The following is an 18,414-nucleotide window of genomic DNA, read 5'->3' as shown; positions in this document are numbered from 1 at the left end:
AACCGTTCAAAGATGATTTTTCGAACCACCCTAAAATGAAAATGGACACCCTAAAGAAAAAAAGAAAAAAAATAGAAGGGTCTGAGCCTAGTGGCACGGATGTGAGTTTGACGTAGGAGTGCGATTGCTCGGAAAAATGGTTTTTTATGTATTTTCTTTTCATTGTTCAGAAACCTGTTATTTTCACTTTCTTGAAACTCTAATTGGTGGCCCTGAAAAGAGCTGTTTGTTGTATAGTCGGTGTTACGTCAGACTGGCTCTCGTGCTCTCGTGGCCGAGTGGTTAGCGTCACACCTAACATGCCGGGGGTTCGGGTTCGATTCCCGTTCTGGACAGGGTGATTTTACAATACCGCCTTGGTATCGCTGAAATAATGATTTTCAAAAATAATGAATTTCTATGGAATTGCAACCATCTTACTAACCCACTCCACCATCTACATCACCTTTATTCCTGTACATTGACTGGATGTCCAATTTGTTTGATAGAAAGAATTATTGCACACAATCTTGAGTTGAATACAACATTCACGGCAACCTAGTTGAAAGAAAGAACGCATAATACATGATTTGCCATTGCGTTCGCACGCAAAACATACCTCTTTTATTCGTTAAATTGCGCCCTTGTTTCAGCATTTCCACTGTTGATGTCTCAGGCGAAAAAAATTGCTGGATAAATTTGCCGTCTAATGGTATATATTATAACATATATCGTAAGAACGATTCTGCGTAGTATGCATTTGAAAGCTCTTAATTTTTCGTTACACCTTTCGTAAAGTGACCCCCCCTATATAGAATTCAAGGACGTAGTCCTACGTCAACATGGGTCTAGTATTTTGCAATGAGAATTGGTCTTTACTGCAAATTTACTCCACTCGCAGATGAATTCCTGCTTTCCGCATGGATAAAATATTTGATTCTCCAATGTTTACCTCCAATATGTTCCCAACAAAATCGTAGAGAATTTCCTATTCGATTGGTATGTTGATCACCATAATCCGTTTGCAGCAAAAATAAAGAGTGTCCCACATCAACTTACATCACGGAAAAAAACGCTGTAGAAAATTATCCATTGGGTATTTTCTCTTGAAAATTTGGGTAGAATTAGTTGAGAGTGTATTGTTTGCACTGTATTTTTTATCGCTGTCACTTCATTGAAAATTGGAAAAAAATGCCGTCCCGAAAAGCAACGTCGCGAATTGCTTTTGCGCAAGCCCCTGAAAAATCCTCAACTCTCGCAAACCGTGACGAACGGCAAAACACGATGGGAAAGTCACGGGCCCGGAAGCTGTACATCCAGAAGCTGAGGAAGCCTCATTGTCTTATCATGGATGATGAGACTTACGTCAAGGCGAACTTCCGGAAGCTTCCGGGGTTACTGTTCTTCACTGCTCAGCACAAGTTTGATGTTCCGGAGAAAGTAAGGAAGGAGAAACTTTCAAAGTTTGTCAAGAAATATATGATTTGGCAAGCTATCTGCTCATGTGGCAAACGGAGTGTGCCGTTCGTGACTACCGGGATTGCAAACGGGCAGATCTACCTCGAGGAGTGTCTACAGAAGTGTCTGCTTCTTCTGTTGAAGCAACACGAGGGCCCTACGATCTGCTGGCCTGATCAAGCTTCGTGCCACTTTTCACAGGATTTCCTGGAGTGATACGAAGCCATACCTTATATGAACCATATGTGGACCATCCCAACGCACTGGAACTAAAGCACATCGAAAAATACTGGGCGATTATGAAGCAGGCACCTCGGAAGCATCCCAAGGAGGTTAAATCTGAGGAAGGCATGAAGAAACAGAGAGTATCCGTACAGAAGAATCCAGTCAGATGTTGTATACACTGCGTTTCACAACTATATAACCACTCTTCTTTTCTGAGCTTCCAGAGATATGTAAAAAGTCGGTTGAATTGAAGTATATAGTGTAGAATACAAAAACTATCTTCATTTATAAGATTGGCCATTTGAACTTTATTGTTGTGTCCAGACGCGTAACATTCAAAAAACTAAAATTCCAGTGTTTCATAACTATAGATGGAAAAGCTCTCACTACTTTACAAAATTAACATCAATTCCACATGAATTACAATAAGTTTCTGATGCGCATCTTTAATTAGTTTCTTAAAGCCGATTAGCTAGCTTTTTTTGAAAAAAATGAACATTTGCCAATTAATTGAATTGATAATGTTCTAGGGCAGGGGTTTTCAGATTTTTTTTTTGTGGCAGAGCACTTTTTATAGCAAAAACATTTGACGGAGCATCTGCGTTTTTAAATCAATAAAAGAAATCTTATTTGCAATGACATTACCCAACTAGAAACAACTCTATTTCAGTTTCGTGTAGCAGTTGCACAATATTTGACTCGGAGTTAACAGGATAAATCAGTATATGCCCAGTGAAATTAAATTACAGAATGTTTTTGACGTAGGTCTTTCGGGAACATATTGGAAACAAATTGAAAATCGAAGATCGAGTATATCGAGAAAATTGTCCAATTTAAAATTGCTCAGACATTTCATGATGGATTGATCAAATTTTTGCGTCAATCGATTTCGGCACTCCATAACAATTTTTTATATTGATGAAAATAATATATGTCATGAAACTAACTATCAAACAATTGAAAAATCTCAACCATATATAACACTAACGGAAATACCCACTTCTGATTGGTCGAATTTGACGACACATGCGGCGGGTCCCTAACAGAGACATCAAAACCAAGCTGCCTGGGGGAAATCGACATTGCAAATACATGAAAGTAGGGGGAGTTTTTGTTCCTATTGAAATTTATTCCCTAACAGAAACATCGAAACCAAGCTGCATGGGGGAAATCGGCATTGAAAATAGATGAAAGTAGGGGGGAACTTTTGTTCCTACCGTAATATGTTTCCTAACAGAGACATCAAAACCAAGGTGCTCAGGGGAAATCGGCATCGCAAATATATGCAAGTCGGGGGCATTTTTAAATTGCAAGTAAAGTGAGTGGTACGGTTAATTCTAGCAAATAAAATTTAAATTTAGAACTTTAATGTTTGTTGCTTCGTGAAATTTCATATAAATGACCGATCGTGTATTGTGAAAAATTTAGCACAAACGTAAGTGTAAAATTGTATATGGTAGCAGTTGTGTTAAAAATGACTTGATATATGAAACAATTTATTTCAATTTTCATAAATAAAAACCAAGGTGTGTTCCCGCTCGAGAACGGGTTTTTTGGTTTAAGCTGTCTGTTTTGTTGTGTTCATTTTCACCCAAGGAAAGTTTATATGGCGAGAAGAATTGGAAAAGTGAAGAAATTTTAGAAAAAGTGCTTTCCCATATGCTCTATATATATATTATTAGGTGCTCTTAGTCCAATTATAATTCACATTGGGTTGAATAAATACTCAGAAAGTAAAAGTTATAAAAAAAATACCTTTTCCATTCCAAATATGTTTTCATATTAAAGTAACATGTTTTTACTGATTAGAAAAATTGATAATTGTGTTTGGTATTGGTAATTATCTTATATTATATTGGTGAGTTTTTTTTCTTTATCTCATCCATACATGACAAAGAAGACATCTCGTCTAGGATTTTCATCATATCTCGTTCTACTTCTGTATATTTCATCTGATACGCATCATCCAATGACTGTTTATCATCCTTCTGTCATCATCATTTGGTAAACACTATTGGAGTGAACAAACAATACCCAACAACCAAACAAAACGGCCCTTTTCAGGGTCACCAAAACATTATAACGATGTAATTCTTCAAACATATACAAAACCAACAGATAGCCTAACGGAATCCTACGTCAACTATGCGGTCGTGTATCGGACACAACCCTCCTGTGACTTTTTTTTCAAGGTGTGTTTTCAAGTGGGAGCACTTGCTATAACTTCGCGGAGCACAAATTTCCCGCGGAGCATCGTTTGAAAACCCCTGTTCTAGAAGCTATACAAGCTATCGGGAAGGCTTTACGTTAAAGACATCCCGATTGATACCTAATGAATCGATTATTGATCAATTCTGACCCATACATATCGATATTGAGGAAGAAACAAACGAAAAGAAAACCAGCTGTAAGCGGAGAAGTTCTGAACTTACTGAACATCGAGGAAGAGATTCAAGCTTCTCACGATGCCGGTGAAGAGGATGTTCAGATTGAAGATTAAGTTCAGATGGAAGATGAAGAAATCCAGATTGAGGACAAAGATGAAGGAGAAGTCGATGAAGACGAGGAAGGTGATGAAAACATGGAAGGAGGCGAAGTCGATATCTGGCAGGCATTTTTTGAATTTTATTTTGCAAAACTTGTGATGCTTTTTTCAATAAGAATCTCAAATCATGTTACCAAATACTTATTTTTCGCGATGTTTTTTTTTCAATAAGTATATCTATTTAATCATGTTGTTAAATAGCCATATGTGATGTTTTTTCAATAAGTATACCTATCTTATTATGTTACCAAATATTTGTACTACACTATTTTGAATAATATTTTGAATAATTGATCTCTACACCCAAAGCTAATTTTTAGCACAAGTTATGGCATCCCGATTTATTACATTAAATGAGCTGAAAAATAACAGAAAATGTACTACTCCCCAATACATGTATGTCATTTGTATAATATATATGCTGGAGCCAATATGAGCGAGCGAAACAGGAGACACATTTAAATGAAAGCATATGAAAGCTTTTCGTATAGTTTGCCAAATATACGGCCCAGACAGAGAAAGATATATTCTCGTTCATGTTCTTCTTTATCTTCTTAAAAAACACTTTTACAACTTCATTTTATGATGAGGTATAATATTATCACGCTTCAATATAACAGCGCTGGCAGCTATATGGATAGCGTGGTCGTGTGAAATAGCTTTGCATTCCAGCCAGCCTTGGTTCGATCTTCATTGACGTCGTATGAACTTTTTTTGGCACAATCCCAAATGAAATGAGAAAAGAAAACAGAAAGAGATGTCTGCTCGCATACATACAAACCATTTTTAAGCTTTTAAAACAGCTCATTATTTGCGCATTTGTCCTTCCAGCACACGAAATGGCATCATTTCTGCCAAAGATGAAATGTTTTCTGCCAACGCTAGTTTGGGTGTAGTATTTATATTCGATCGTTCATTTAAAAACCACACATTATTAAATCAAAAATATTGCGCTTTTCCCCTTCGCATCACCTCTTATTTTAGTTTTTTGGTTAAACCGAGTTGAAAAATGAACTCTGCGTATCTGAAAACATACATTTTGATACCACGATAAAAACTGAAAATTTTGATCTTGACCCTCCTCCCCCTTTTGGTTTTTTGGAGAAACCAAGTTGAAAAATGAAGTCTGCGTATCCGAAAACATACATTTTCATACCAAACACGATAACAACTGAAAATCCCCCTCTTTTGGCTTTTTGGTGAAACCGAGTTGAAAAATGAACTCAGCGTATTCGAAGACCCCAGTCTACCAAAAAATGGGTTTTTAGCTAGAAAAATTGCGTTTTGGCCGCCCAAATTTTCCCAGGGATCACTGTGCGCTGTCTAGTTGTTCGCTGGAGACTGTCGAATCGTAATTGAATTTGAAATCATGAATGGCTTCGAAACTTTGAACTTGCATCCCAGCACAGAAATGAAAGACATTGTGATTGATTATTAAAGAATGTCCAAATCGATTAATGCAAAAATCATCATCAAGAAATAACTGAGCAATAAGGGCTCTAAATTGGACAATTTTTCGTGACGCGACCTATTATTAGATTCCCAATATGCTCCCGAAAGAACTATTTTCACAATAACAAAAAATGGCATCTCTGCCGAGAACTGGGGAATATTTGTTATACATTTGTTTCATAATAGGAAACAGATCGTTCTGTGCTGAATCAGGCAGCAAAGGTTGCGTGTTGGAATAAAGTGAGGGCGAGTCTGGGACTGACACTTCAAGCTGTCATATTCCGGAGCCGAAACGTGACGTGCCATGAGGATGATATGTGTGCTGCGGTGTTTGATGGATTTCGAGTGTTCCGGGGCCACGTGGTGTTTTTTTTCACCTCCGCTATTAAATGCATTTGCCGCCAGAAGCTCGTCCATATGCACTCCTCCCTGGCACAACGGCAACGATTCAATTATGTTTCGGACGATGATGTGCGGGGTGCCAGGGAAGCGTGCGGGGCAGGATTTGTTTCCAGCCGGATAGTGCCACATTGCTTCATATATAGGAAAATTCTAATTCGATTTGTTTTGTGAGAGAGAATGTGGGTGGATGGATGAAGACTGGTGCAGGTGCACGAAATGACCTGAATTGCTTTCTATGTCGTGCCTACCCACTGCAGCACCGCACCATTTTCGTTAGTATTTATAAATGGCCGAGATAAGTACTAGAATTGAAATTTCCGACCAATTAAAGTGCAGACAAATGTAGACTTTAATGGATGAGCCGAGTATTGGGTACTGCATGCAACAGTGCAGGCGGTTGCGAACGTAATTAGTGATTTTATCATCCTGCGTCAATTCGGAGAAAACATGGCGGTCCGAGCAAGTGAACAGCACCATCGGATCGGTAATCAAATTTGTTAATTTAATTCTGATTATTACATGTATGGCTAGAGGTATTCTTCCGCTGATTGAACACAACAAGCCAATACCGCAAGTAATGGGATTCGTTTAATGAATATCATCGACAGCCATCAAAATTGTTACAAAGTTAATTGGATAGCAAATTTCATTGGACAATACTTTTCTCTAAATTTAACAATCATGCTTGTGTCACGTTTGAACGGATATAATGAGGGACGCTGAATTGACCAATTAAATTATATTCATTGGTTTTAATCAATACGGAATATAATTACCTTTTTATATATTATTTAAAATTTCATCGAGACGATTAATATCATCAAAAATGCAGAAACCTCAGTTCTAGGCTTCGTGGCTCTTTAGTGCTTTCTAGCACATATGAACTAATCTCGAATGCAGTTGGGTATTTGCATGGTTACTCACAAGATACTCCGTTACCATATTTCAAACGTCACCAAAAATCACCAAAAAACGAACGGCCAGCAAGAGTAGCATCATGAATATCGAAACTGAAGTTCAAATGTCAAATTATCCAACAACCTTTCGCTTTTCATCTGAAAACAAAGTTTTACTAGAGTAAAGGACCACAATTTGATTTATAGCTTGACACATCCACTCACCTTCGTTTTAGTGTGCATTATCTAATGTATATCAGCGCATCACTCTCCCGCTATTCATCGGGGTACAAAGTAGTTGTACTTTTCGGCGAATCCGACCGTTAGCTTCATAGATGTCGTACAAGTGACGGAACATCTTACTCAAAAAAGCCAACAAAAACTATGACGAAAAACTCGGATGTTAAATACAATACAATAATTGAGAGATTGCACGATGCATTTCAGAATCCGAGTTTCTAAAACCTCTGAAAATTCTGTCCGTACTTTCAAAACCGATCCACCATTCGGAAGCCACGAAAACTAAATGACATGCCCGTCCCATTCTTCGACCACGCCGTTGTCGGTTGATGTTGTGATTCACGACAGGGAATCGCCCAATCCATTCACGAGCAGACGGCGAGAAAAAGCTGAGAGCTAGAATGTGTCACAGAGTGGAGAAGATTAGCGGATATGTTGGTGGCGCTCGTAGGCCGATCCAATCACGTGCCGCTTCCCGGTTCGATGCGGAGTGTGGAGTGGATTTCATTTAGATCAAAGATATAAACTTCAAATATCGTCACCACAGAGCGGCCCCACGTTCGGGCCCAGCTTCGAACGCGAAAGGATACGCCATTGAAGCCGGAGCCTGGAAGACACCGGCCACCGATCTGTGCTATTGAAACCATTAATCGCCTCGATGTTATATTAAAGTTTTTATTTCTGCAAAATTGGATGCCATTCACGGTGACAGCGGGGCAATGGGGGAAGGGGAGTTGATGGCGATGATTCAGCAGGTGTGTCGTGTTTTCGGGGACGATGCTCTATGCTAGGGGGATTTTGCTAGGACCAGGCAATAGCCAACACCACAAGTGACGTATTTCACTCATGGGAAATCACCGTCTTATATTGAACTCATTTTTTATCGAAATGTTTGACACGAGCTCTGTTCAGCTTTCGGCTGCGATGTTCCGATTCAGCACTCGAAGCCCCAGGATGGAACGGAACTATTATGAAGGAGACCGTGTTCGCCGTAAATGATCCGTGTGGCGCACATGTTTTGATTCCGATCGCATCTGGGTATCGAGAGATAACATCGATGAGAAATGGTGGTGTTAGGAATGGGTGAAATGTCGCTGCTTATATATTATGTTAGTGCTTTTTTAGTGTGGACCCATCGATCGTCCGTGTCAATTGCGGGTGAAATGTGTTTAATGTGTGTTTATCTCATGATCTTTATTAAAAGCAAATACAATTGGTTATAAGAAATGAAAAACAGAAAGTGGGTTATATCTATGGTATAACCGCAATGGTGACGTAGGACTATCGTTGATTCAGTGATCCTTTGTTTGAAGTTGAATCTGAATCCATGCTGAATGAATGAATAAATGAATATTTGGGGGACTTCGAAAACGAGAGCGTTACGTTGGAGGTACAAGGTTTTATGCATCCAATATTGGATACGAAAATATCCTACTGATGGGGAAGAATAATCTTCAGAAGCTATCCTGCTAATTGCGATTGATTGAAAAATCACAAAACCTAATGTATTTGGTCACAGTGTTACATGGATAGAAAACATTCAAATAAACTCTTTCACATGAATGTATTTTTAAATTACCAGAGGAACTGGCAGATTATTTTCAGTAACGATTAGAAATTCCACATTTTCCTCGATACTGGAAGCCCACCAGTGGTTAATGCTAACTCGATAACCATCTGTTAATAGCACTTGATTGAAACATATTTGGTCACAGTGTTACATGGATAGAAAACATTCAAATAAACTCATTCACACGAATGTATTTTTAAACTCCCAGAGGAACTGGCAGATTATTTTCCGGATCTTTCTCGATGCCGAATGGCATCCAAACGGAAAGAATTCCGCGTGTGTATGTGTGTGTGTGTGTGTAGCGGCTGCTTCGAGATCTTCCCGGGGAACCGTTTGTGGCATCACTCTCCTCCTGATGGATTCCCTTCTGGCCTAAGGTGCACAAACAGGCTCTTGGTGACACCGTTCATCCGCGCTTTCATGATAAACGAAGAGCTTCACCACAACAGCGACAACATGCTCCAATCGCTGTTCAATTAGAACTGAGTGGATTTCCGAGCGGCGCTCGCTTATATACCGATTGGTGATTTCAATAGCCTGTTTTGAAAGCAATTTTAATACTATTGAAACAAGTTTTTGGATCAAAAAGTAACAAGTATAGAACGCGTAGACATTTTATCGTTCGAATGAAGTGTTTATCATTCCATTTCGTTCAGTTGTTTAGGAGCTATTAACGCTCAAAATCTCGGTCTCCGGCGTAACGCTTTCGTTTTCGAAACTTTGATTTTACACCCCAGTATAGAAATGAAAGACGTAGTCCTACGTCAAAACTTTTTAGAAGCTTGGTTAATCGAACGTTAACGTTTGAATAATAGTAGGCATAATGAAGCTTAGTTTATTCCTTTTCATGAACAACTATCCCTGCCATGATAAAAACTCGGAGGGAAACTACGCCATGGAGGTGTTCCTTCTTGCCGCGAATATCATACTGACACTTTGCGGACCGCTCACGAGATTTCTCGTTTTCGCGTTCCTTCTTTACGGACTTGTGTGAAATTAGCGGATAAAAGTTTTTGTTGCGTGCAAGCTTCTAAATTTCTCGAGAATTAATCAAGCAAACGAAATGAAATTTGCCGTGTAGAGGTTTTAGGGTGCAATAAATGATTCTACGGTGGTTAGATACCCCTCCTCCCTCTCTTAGAGGGGGCTACCATACAAATGAAGCACAAATTTCTGCATTACTCGAAAACTAATCAAGCAAATCAAACCAAATTAGGCATCTGGAAGTTTAAGGGTGCAGTAAATAATTCTATGGCGGTTAGACACTCCACCTCCCCTCCCTCTAAGAGGGGGCTGCCAAACAAATGAAACACAAATTTCTGCATTACTCGAGGATTAATCGAACAAATGAAATTAAATTTGGCATGTGGAGGTTTTAGGGTGTAATAAATGAATCTATGGTGGTTAGATATTCCTACCCCTTTTTTTTAAGGAGGAGGGAGGCTGGTTCTGCCGTACAAATGAAACACAAATTTCTCCATTACCTGAGAATTAATCAAGCAAATAAAACCAAATTTGGCATGTAACGTAACGGAGAAACATATTATTTGCAAATGGTTGAAAAATCTTGAACGAGAATTGTGTCTGAAAATAATCTGATATTATAATGTCGAGTTTTGGTAGAAGTACTGAGAATTTATAGTAAAAGGTAATTTTAAAGGGTAGATTAGAAGATCAATCAATGAATAATTCTGCGATTGGACCCATGAACGGCGCTTAGTAAGAAAACGTGGATGTGATAACGAAATATAAATTTTGGGCGGGACGAAGTTTGCCGGGTCAGCTAGTGTAGGAATATATACAGAATTTTGAGAATCCAAGAAAAGTTGTTCGAATAGAATTATCGCAGTTGTTCGATAGAGAAATATTTTACCTATCTTCCAGCCACAATTTTATTAATCGAAAAAGGAAAAAAGAAAATTGCAAGAAAATGAAGTAAAAATTTGTATGGTATAGAATGTTTTTACTATCCATTATATCATTATTGGATTATCTATCCCTAAACAATAAAACAAAAATTGAACGGAAAAAAACGCATAGTTAGAATAATTACAAGCTGATGAAGTGTGGGGTTCAAAAAAAGTCGTGCCTTGGCGTACACGTACACAAAAAATCGAACAGATTCTGAATCAGTATCTTTACGCTATCGTATGAGTCTCGAACAAGTCAAGAACATGTTTTTTGACAAAGTGGCGGCCGCTTGAAGAAAAAAATGTTATTTAAAACGTTTTATTTACGTTTCCCGATTCTTTTAAGAGTAAAATTTTAAAATATGATTTTTTTTATTGGTTGCATAAAAATCGTAAACATTGCATTCAAATAAATTCGACATAAATCGGTTCAGTAGAAATTTTGATATCGTGTACGCAAGTTTGATAAAAAAGCTGGTTTCGAGAAAAACGGGTTTGAAGTTAATTGTAATGGCTTCACTAGATTAGACACCGTATCACTAAAATGATTATAACTCGGTAAATAATGGGTTATTAAAAAAGTCCTTTCTATAGTATATTCTTGAATTCCTAAAATTTCTAGACTAGAATACTGCCTTAAGAAATTTACCACTCTTGTATTCACTTCAATCATTTCAACGTTAAAGACTACTTTGCACCTCACTAGTTTATGCTGAAAGATTATGATAAAATTAAAATATTACCAGCAGTTTTAGTAGCAGATACATCGTCAACAAGGCCAATAAATGTTTGAAAGTTCTGGTAAAAAGCGACCATGCCATGGGTTTTCAAATAAATCGTATAGCACAACGGAACGTTTGTGGTTAGAAATAGGAGCGCAATACGAAATAGACAAATAGAAATACTACAAATCCTCTTCATAAAAGATACAAGAGAAATAAATTTTGTGTTATGCTGAGACAATTTAACACAATGGATGTTGTATGTTGTAGCACTTTCAGTAATTTTTGAATTTATCATTTCGAAGCTATTGAGAATGGCGTGCTAAAAATTGAAAGGTACGTTTTTCACTATAGAATTACATAGGGATTCGAAAAATAGTCAAAATTTCTATACAATAGAAACTTTTACTTCCTTTTTACTTTTTACTTCCTTTACTTCCCAGCCATACTCTTTCCCCCGTACAACTCGGGAACGTTTTGGCCAATAACTTTTCTCATATCCTTTTCGGACCAATGAAAATTTGGCTAAAGATAAATAAAAATATGCTTTATGGAATGAGTACTATCTCGAAAATGTGTGTTGGGTCCTTTCAAATAACTTTTTTCAATTTTCTTCAGATTGCGAATTGGGGTTCTTTTGATATTAACAAGTTCTTCCGCATAGTAACTCGATGCTGATCATTCCTTAATATTTTCCTTCGTTGGTCGTATTGTTTTCACATATTCACGTTGGAGAGCGTTAACCCTTCTCTTCGTTGGCCGAGACATTTTAATTGAATGTAATACTTTTCCTTTTATTGTTTTTGAAAGCATAGGCAGCTGTGGCAGTGTTCCGAGCTCTGCAATACAATGTTCTTACCCAATGTTAAAGTTGCTAAAACTTACATTATAGACCCATTAAACGTAAAAATAATGATTGTATTTATATATTAATTTTCATGACATGAAACGCTATGACTCAGGAATAACATTTTATTGAGTGGTTTTGATAGCTGTTTCGATGATGTTGTCTGGCATCAGTGTCGAAAAAATATCGATGCAAAACCATTGCCGAAGATTGAAGAATGAAAATTTAACTTGCTCGAGTTTTCCAACGTTTTTCACTATACAGTGCGACAGCAGATGAAAATTTAATATCTTGTGAGTAATCGATTAGAGTTTGGTTGATATTACTTCATGGGAAGTGTGCGAAAACGATCATTTTTTTCACACTGTTTCGTAAAATTATTGATTTTCGGGCGAGGGGTGAGGGAGCGAGATGAAAGATGTGAGCGCCATTGTGGCAGTCATTTGTGGCTAGCTTTCACCTTAAAGTGCAAACATTCTTTCCTTTTCCCTGCTGACTGTAAGGATGTGGCAGGCGTCGTTATTGTTTATACAAAGTTCGAATCACCAATACTTGCAAAATGAGAATGGTTTGCTATTCCCAAGCGTCATTTAGTGTGTTCTTTGTGTTATTTCGTTGGTTCAGTTTAACACCATGAGCAGGATAGGTAGAGCAGATGGCAGAATTTGTAGGCGTAGTGTGCGTGATAGCATGGCTGCCATATCTACTTTTTACATTGTGACGTCAATATTTGTGTTTACATTCGATTGTCTTCAACATCCTGGTGAAAACGCTTTTTTCTGCAAGTTTGTTATAATTTTGAAAATGATTTTTCGTGGAGTTCCCACTGAATATGCGTAGGGTAAATGATCTTGGTTTGTCCAATTTGGGGTGTTTTTACGCAACTAGTAAATGCAAATCGATTTTTCTTCATGAAAATCACACATAATCGATACGAGTTTGGGTTTGTTGAAAAGCCCCAAGCCTCTAGTTGCTAATACTACCATAAGGTGTTGAAATTATTTAAATTTTGATGTTTTTCAACGATTTTCCTTAAAGAAGAATTATGATCATGGTTTGACCACCTCTGATCATCTTCTTCTTCTTCAATGGCACTAACGTTCCTAGAGGAACTTCGCCGTCTCAACGTAGTATTACTTGCGTCATTTTTATTAGTACTTAGTTGAGATTTCTATGCCAAGTAACACGCCTTGAATGCATTCTGAGTGGCAAGCTCTAGAATACGCGTGATCACAGTGCAAGTCGGAGGAAATTTCTTTGACGAAAAATTCCCCCGACCAGAACGGGAATCGAACCCGAACACCCGGCATGTTAGTTGTGACGCTAACCACTCGGCCAAGGGAGCACCTCTGATCATGGTTTGCCCAAAAAAATGATCATGGTTTGTCCGGTTTTAGAAATCTCCATTTTTGAATGAAAACATTCGAATTCACAATTAGATGTTGCATTTATCATTGCTTGAGTTTACTGTCATTATATTGATTCATTCATAATTTAGGCTTTCTTCAGAATATTGCCTTTTCTTGGGCATTTTAGAAGTGTTCACCTCAACACAATAAACACAGAAAAACTATACTTCTGCTATGCGCGAAGCACACCATAAACAAACATAAACAAACTGCAGCGCGCCAAGCGGTTGCCATAGAAATCATGTGGACAAAACAACATTATTGAATTGGACAACTCATGATCAGAATTGAGTTCATCAAAATGCGTTAATTTAATGGTTTAGCTATGTAAATCCGATACAAATGGTGAGCAAGCATGATGTTTATGATGACGCTTCACCGAAATCGTCATTCGCGTCTCATTTGTGTCATTTGCTTTCATATACATTCCATATTGAATGCAAATAATGACGACACCATATATTTGCTCCATCTCATATGTACCTCATTGAGTTCAACCTACACAAGTTCAAGCTCAAACTCAGCCGCAATACTACATGGGCTCAAAAGTCCCGGGATTTTTCAACATATGGCGCCACTAAAAATGAACAAGATTTATTTCGAGAGGTTCATCTGTCACTAGCTTATGTGTGAAGTTTCATGACAATTCGTTTATTTGTTCACAAACTACACCAGTACATAGCTGTTTTTCTTTTAGTTGGAATTCAGTCGGACATCGACCTGTAGATGGGCCGAATCGAGCCCGAAACCGGTCGACTAGAAAGGTAAATTTAACATCCTTTTTACGTTTGTAAGAACAATAAGTGTTGTGTCCTGTCGCGCCCCGCGTATAGTGTTGTGCACAGTCTACCATTTTGGACATTGTGCGGCTGTTGCAAGACAAAGGGTTTCTCATCAGAAAACACGGATTCCTGACCTGCATGCCGCTCTGTTTGGCTCTGTCCAGCCTCTTCTTCGTTGTAGTCCTCGTTACCCCGTGAACCTTGCGTTTCTTGTACGGCTTGCATCCCTGGCCCTTCGTCATGATGGTGTAGACAGTCCCGACCGACACATCCAGGTCAACTGTGGTTTTCCGGATCGAGCGGTTCTATTTGCAACGAACTCGCTCCCTCACTACCTTGATGGCTGCTGACGATCTCACCGAACGCGGATCTCGCACGGTCCTTGGCCGAGACGGTCTTCCGGCACCGACAAATCGTGGTATAAATGAAATTTCGCCTCACCCCGTTGGATTTCAACCACCGGGATATGTCACTGGGTCGCTCACCTCTCGCAAACAACTTTACTACGACGCACAGTGGTCTCTGAGAAAATTTAGGCGGCCAAAACTCAGATTTTTGAGCTAAAAACCTATTTTTGGTAGACAGGGGTTTTTGGATACGCTGAGTTCATTTTTCAACTCTGTTTCACCGAAAAAACCAAAAGGGGGGGCAGGGGGGCGGTGAGGAGCAAGGGGGCAAAGTTCAAAATTTTCAGTTTTTATCGTGTTTGGTATCAAAATGTATGTTTTCGGATACGCAGAGCTCATTTTCAACTCGGTTATATATATCACATGCAAAAAGTGGCACCGGCGAGCGTCAGAAACTGGTATCTTATCGCGTTGCCAGAGCAATGATGTGCGCGCGGAATGGGATGAAACACGTGATCCTAGATGCCTTGACCATCCTAGAATAAGGGACTGTAGGATTTCTGTGTTTTTATGCAACTTAATTTTTTCGGTTTTGGCCGCCTAAATTTTCTCAGTGACTACTGTGCGAGGTCGCTCCTTCATCATGCGCGGTAAACAAACAACAAAATGCATTTGGTGCGCACCTACTCAAAAAAAAAAAAGCTAGTATTCGAACTTATCGAACACTGTGTATATGTTGAAAATAATCAAATAACATGAGCTGAAAATTTTCATCCAATTTTTCACAATTTAGAGCTGCCTTCGTGCCTGCTAATTCAATAGAGATTAATCTGCTTCCCTAAATGAATGTTGTCCCCAGGTGTCGAGAGTGTAGCCAAGTTAAGACGCGCTCCAGAACGTACCGACAACATATTCTTTCCGAGTATTCCTTCATGCATTTGTTTGAAACTTGCTGTGCATGACCGGAGAACTTACCCTAAGGTTTTTAAGTTTATTTCAATAAATGTGAACAAAGAATATTTTGCGCAACTGTGAGCTAAATTTTATGAGTATAGAAATGATAAGTGGCTTCATAAACCGTTGAATGATTGAATATAGCTCCAGTTCTTCCACAAAAACGAAACTGTGATACCTCAATTTGTTTATTTCAGCTTTGAAGTTTGGGTTGAGGATCAAACCATATCCATAAAGCCACCATCCAAATCGTATTTAACCGAAGCACCTTCGATTTGTGGTCGTTTGAATGATCTAGGTAAATCTATTGTACAGTATAGGTCCAAAATAATAAAAATACAATGTCACAATCATTCAAATTTTCGATTGCAAATGAACTAATGCCTTCTAGAGACAATATGTATTTCGACTGCTTGAAATTCTCCTGAATTTGAAGTAAAAGTCGCTTTTTGCTGAATTCATTCTATATGCTTGTGGATTTTCTGTTTGGAAAAGGTTTGAAAAAAGCAAGTGAATGACCCGGAACAAAAGCCTTCGTTGATTGCTAAGAACAAAAGTGAAAAGTGAACGAATGACACTGAGACAAAAGCCCTACTTCTTTTGACGATATTTTCGGCCAATTCATGGAAATAATATCTCTCAAAAACCCACGTTCGCTATCATACTGATATATCTTCACATATTTCATGATGTCATCAAAATGTCTCCACAATAAGTCAAATGTCTTCAAAATGAAGACATGTATTCAAACCTGGCATCTCTGGTACGCATACCCATTTGAAACACACGCAATAATGTTTGTATTGCATGAATCGTGTCGTACCGATTATGTTACCAGACGGATAGTATAGTATCACCTTAAATGTTTTCTTACAGTTTTTAGGATTTTGCTGATACATACCTTATCGGACAGTATTCAAAATTTAGTCACCTGGAAATTCTGTTTGGGAAATATTTTCCAAAGAAATCAGAAAGCAACTCGACGTTTCACATGGCGAATACGTGTTCGGAGGTAAAATACGGATGAAATACCGATACCGATGAAAACGGAACAATATATGTGATCCACATTTCCCTGCAATTACAAAGCCTTTCTCGGTTAAATATCCCCTGGCGCTCCCTGACTTTATGCGGAACCATTGTTTCGTACCACAAGCGCCAAATAAAGCAGAGTTTTGCGTTTCGTGTGGCTCCCCAGAAAAGTGCATATGATGGTGGCTTACATCGGAACCGGATTTACACGTTTTCCACAGAAAGCAACAGCATCCTGTTCACATCTAAAATCCCTTCTCAGATCCTATTCAAACTTTTCGCACATATGCACACAAACATATTTTTTCTCGTTGGTATGCTTTGTTTCGGTTGGCTAATAGAGTTGAGCACACGTCGATGTTTTCTTATTGGTTTTGCACTGACACCCGCTACCAGATACTTCAGTCACTTTTTCGTGTGCTTCCTGGTGTTTCCGAGAAAGTTTCAAAGCACATCTTTACTCGAGAGTAGATTTGCCATCCCGAAATTCGCAGCAGTGTTCTTGTCTCCAACGCAGACGATGACGGAGCGTATTAGGCGTTATCACACACACACACACATACACACATGCACAACATCACAGCAGGATCCCTTTCTGGACTACCTTTGCCCCAGCTGGTGGTCATATTGCAAGCTGCTCGACATAATACGGAGATGGAACCGGAACACAAAACAAAAGTCTTTCAAGTGGCTCTGCTTCTGACCTTCGCTGACTTACTTCCAAAGTGTGCATCCGAACAGGAGGAACTCAAATGGGGGAAAGTCCTGAAATACGTTTTGCATTTAACTATGTGACACCCAAGGCAATTTCGTGAAATTTTATCTTCGAAAAATGTTGGCGAAAAAGTTTCCTCTTCTGGAAGTGATCGACAGAGACAGTGTTTAATTTTTCCCTTTCATTTTCTACCCATTTCGGGCAGTTATCCGGGTGCAATTGCACACGCCCATAATGTCATCCTCTTCCGTGAATTTAGAATAATTCTGGCCGTTCTTTAGTCATACAAGTTGGAAGCTGTGCACAGAAGGCCTTTTCCAGTCTCTCCGGTGAGCCGGAATCCTGCCGACTTATTTTCTGTTCAATGTTCATGATCATAATTTTACACAAGCAACGAGTGATGGACCAAAAACGGTGCGCTGGGAACGGGAGCATCTTTTGGGACCCCTCCCCTCTCCACTATAGGATTAAGTTTGGCGATGAAAATTTATTCGAGCTCAAGTGAACAACCCAGTTTTCTTAAAGTTGGAAGCTGCAACGAGACGGGAGAAGGAGGGACGGCTCTGTTTCAAACGGAACCCGAAACTGGCAGAAGTTTCAAAGTGGACCTTCGTATCGTATGTTGGGTTTTTGCTGTGTCTCTCTCTCTCTCACTCTTTTCATGCGAACCATGTTTCGGGGAGTTGTGTGAGAGCTAGCACACAAAAGGGACAGCCGGGGTTCAGTTGGATCAATTTGAAATTATAATTTTCAGCAGAATGTATTGACATGTAATCTGTTTGTATGTGTGTGTGTATCTGTGCGTATGTATATACATTTTGTTGCCACTGTTGTTTATCCAAATTTTGTCCGATAAAAAGTGGGGCTTCATGTTAATGCTGAGCGAGTTTCAATTTTCATTAGTGCAAACGATGTCGGTCCCGGAATGG

Source organism: Toxorhynchites rutilus, chromosome 1 (assembly GCF_029784135.1).
Source record: "Toxorhynchites rutilus septentrionalis strain SRP chromosome 1, ASM2978413v1, whole genome shotgun sequence".
Classification (NCBI taxonomy): domain Eukaryota; kingdom Metazoa; phylum Arthropoda; class Insecta; order Diptera; family Culicidae; genus Toxorhynchites; species Toxorhynchites rutilus.
The sequence above is the reverse complement of the archived record's forward strand: the minus strand, read 5'-3'. Positions refer to the sequence as shown.